The sequence below is a fragment of the Benincasa hispida genome, chromosome 6 (genome assembly GCF_009727055.1).
Source record: "Benincasa hispida cultivar B227 chromosome 6, ASM972705v1, whole genome shotgun sequence".
NCBI lineage: Eukaryota > Viridiplantae > Streptophyta > Magnoliopsida > Cucurbitales > Cucurbitaceae > Benincasa > Benincasa hispida.
This window is the reverse complement of record NC_052354.1, coordinates 44682227-44686528: the sequence shown is the minus strand read 5'-3', so window position 1 is coordinate 44686528 and position 4302 is coordinate 44682227.

Below are 4302 nucleotides of genomic sequence, written 5' to 3'. Positions count from 1 at the left end.
CATGCTACTCTAGAGCTTGTTGGATTTTATGTCCTAAAACTTCTAGTTTGTAAATAATAGAACTTATTCTGAAAATTCAATAAGTTGTTATTGAATATATTGTTTTTTTAGAAATCCAATAAATCTAAGTCTGTTGACTATTACATGAGTACTTGAACTTTATGTGAAGACATACAAGTGGATTAGGTTCGAGTAAATAGTCAAAATGATCTATAGTATATGAATAAGGTTGGGTGTCTCATTCTAGTAACACTATTGGATGTGGCCTACTTTGTAGTTATTACAAAGAGTTGTAAAGTACTACAAACGAAGTGATCCTAATTCATTCATGTTAGGACGTGAGGAGTGGGGGTGTCCTGTGCAAATGAGTTTTGTACAAGATCGGACCACGAAACCAGTCACTCTTACTTTATAACGTTGTTTACTGTTTAAGATTGACTATTTCAAAGCGATGACCTAGGTAACTTGGCTTTAATCCTGAGTTAACTATGAACTTCTGTTTGTTTGGGATTATCCTTTGATCTACAAACAGTGAGAGTAGGCCAACTGTCTCTGCTCAATAAGCCTCCCATTTTGGGGATAAGATCGGATGAATAGCTGGGGACATAGGGTATAAGACTGAATTCACTCCTACCTGATTAGGGTTAGTAGAGAGGTTGTTCCCTTCAAGTGTTAATTCTGGGTCTTGAACAAGAGGCCTCATCCTCTCATTGGTCCGAGAGGGATTTTATTTGTTGATTGGATCACAAATCAATTGTTCATTACGGGATTAGTGGGACTTAAGGAACAAGAGGTAATTTCGGGGGTAAAACAGAGATTCGACCCAACCGTTATTATGAGCAACCTATGAAGGGTTAATTTACTAATCATGGTTATATCGAGTGGACATAATATGTCTACAGTGAGGGGAGCTCAACTATGGACTTTAGTGGAATCACCCATTAGTTAACAAATGGAGGTTAGATCGGTCTAATGAGTTTACCCGATTAATCTCGGATTGTTGGAGCCCATGATCTATAGGTCCGCGAGGTCCCCCTACTAGCTTGTAAATGGATTAGCTCTAGTGTAGGTGATAAGTTAATTTGAAGTGTTCAAATTACAAATAAATGAAATTGGAGAAATAATATTTAAATATGATTTAAACATTTGAAGATGGAATTGTGTAAAAATTAATTTAATATTTGATATTAATTTAATTAAAGTGATTTAAATTGTTTAAATAATTATTTATTAATTTTATTAAGAAAATTAATTTATGAAATTAATTTTGTAAAAATAATAATTTTTTCAATTTTATTAAAAGAATTTACTTTTGAAATCAATATTTGATAAATTGAAAATGAAGGAAAATCACAAAGTTTGAAAATTGGCATTTTCCATTGTCTTCATCAAGTAGCTTACTAACAACCCACTTCTTCAAGCTTCATTAACTCCAAGAATGAATTGCATCTCATGCAGCAAATATCTTTCCATGAATGTCTGCAATATATTGAAGAGATTGAGGTGTTTTGAAGCAAGGCAACCGATCATTTTTTTCTTAAAAAATCAGGTGAAGAAAGATGTTCTTCATTTGGGTTGCAACTGTAAGTTCGTCTCTAAATTCCCTTAATTCAGGCTTATTTTGAGTCTCACTACTCAATTTAGAGCACTGAGAAGATAGTAGGAAAGATCTTGGGGTGGTCTACAACAAGATTCAGAGGAGATTAGCAGTTGGTTTCAAGCTTAGAGGAAATTCTACAAAGGTATGTCACGAAACCTATTTACTTCTGCTGAAGCATGCTTTCACTTCTGCCAAAATTAATGAATTAGAGCGTTTATGGATCCTGGTCACTTCCGCTGTGCAATGGTACGTTCCAACAAAGCTAATCCAATTACGAGCTAATAGGGGGACCTCGCGGATCTACAGATTATGGGCTTCAACGATCCGAGATTAATTGGCTAAACTCATTAGACCAAATTAACCTTCATTCGTTAACTAATGGGTCACTCCACTAAAACCCATAGTTGCACTCCTCTCACTGTAGATATTTTATGTCAATATGATTTAACCATAATCAACAAGTCGACTCTTCACAGGTTGTTCGTAATAACGTTTGAGTCACATATCTATTTTACTCCCGAGATTACGTCTTATTCCTTAAGTTCCCACTGATCCTCTAATGAACAACTGGTTTATGATCCAATCACTAAACCAAACTTTCTCAGCCCAGTGAGAGGGTGGGGCCCCTTGTTCAAGACCTAGATTCAGTACTTGAGAGAACAACATTTCTTCTATCCCTAAATCGGGTAGGTGTGAACTCCATCTTGCACCCTATGTCTCCAGCTATCTATTAGGTCTTACCTTTGAAATAGGAGGCTTATTGAGCCAACGCTGTTGAGCCAACCCTCACCTATGCAAATTTAAGGATAATTCCGAATAAACAGGAGTTCATAGTTAGCTCAGGATTAAGATCGAGTTACCTAGGTCATCTAAGTGAAATAGTCAGTTTTATACAGTAAACAACATTATAAAGTAAGAGTGACTTATCTCTTGGTTTAATCTTATGCAAACTCATTGCATAGGACACCCCCACTCCTCATGTCATAACATGTACAAATTAGGATCACATCGTATGTAGCACTTTACAACTCTTTGTAAAAACTACAGAGTAGGCTGCATCCAATAGTGTTACTAGAATAAGGTACTCAATCCTACTTATGTACTATAGATCATTTTGACTATTTACTCGAACCTGATCCACTCTTATGTCTCCACATAAAGTTCAAATGCTCATATAATAGTCATGGGTTTTAGTTTATTGGATTTAGACTTTCATATATACAATTTATAAAAATCAATAATAAGTTTACTGATTATAGAAAATGTTTATCATTTTACAAACTACGAGTTTTAGGACATAAAACCCAACAAAAAATGATTTTGAACATTTTAAATTCATAACCCTAATTTCATACATCAATACTCAATTTGTTATTCCAATTTAATGAGCTAGTAGAGGGACCTTATGGACCTGCAGATCATGAGCTCCAATGATCTATAATTAATTCGTTAAAACTCTTTAATCGAATTAATTACTATTCATTAACTATTAAGACACACCACTATAGCTCGATAGTTGCACTATCCTTACTGTTGATATTTTGACCAGTTTAAGAAGATTGACTAGTTTGACTAGTTTGCACATTATGTCCCCAGCTATCTATCCAGTCTTACTCCTGAAATGGGAGGTTTATTGAGCCGACGTTGTTGAGCGAAACTTCACCTATGAAAATCTAAGGATAATTCCAAATAAACAGGTGTTCATAGTTAACTTAGGATTAAGGTCAAGTTACTTAGGTCATCGCTTTGAAATAGTTAGTCTTAAACAGTAAACACCGTTATAAAGTAAGAGTGACTAATTTCATTGTCCGGTCTTGTACAAACCCTTTTGCATAAGGAAACCCCACTCCTCATGTCCCAACATGAACGAATTAGGATCACTTTGTTTGTAGCACTTTACAACTTTTTGTACCAACTACAGAGCAGGCCGCATCTAATAATGTTACCAAAATAAGGTACCCAACCTTATTCATATACTATAGATCATTTTAACTATTTACTCGAACATGGTCCACCTTTATGTCTCCACATAAAGTTCAAGTACTCATCCAATAGTCAAGGGACTTTTATATTTATTGGATTTCTATTAAGCAAAATATCTATTTAATAATACTTTATTGAATTTTTAGAATAAGTTCTATTGTTTACAAACCACGAGTTTTAGGACATAACTCAACATACTAGTGTTATGGGTTTGATACTCAAAATACTCCGAGATTATTACTTCTTCAGCAATATATGCTTATACTTAGTCAACGCTTGTCTTCTTTTTCTCATTAAGTGTCAGGTACCTATAGGTAGAGGTAGCGAACATTCTCTATCGCTCTGGTAAAATAATATGAGATGGAAGGCTCTTTCCACGTCATGCTCTACTTTTGTTGGATGGTCCCCTTTCAGCTTGCATTAGGAGGTCAGAAGTTTATTGCATAGTTTATTCACTGCAAGGTTGGTCTGGGTGCAAAGCATCTTTATCTTCCTTCAATCTTTTCTTCTATTTCCTACAATTTTAGACGGTTGGAATTTTCATTTAATCAGTTTTCTAGTTTTAGCTCATTCAACACATAGGGAATATTTTGCTCTATTAACCTTCTAATTCTAACGAAATCCTTCTCAAATATTTTTTATTATCAACTACAATAACTTTCATTTCTACAAGTTATAAGCTATGACCTTAAAGATTCTAGGAAATCCAAGCAGCGGTT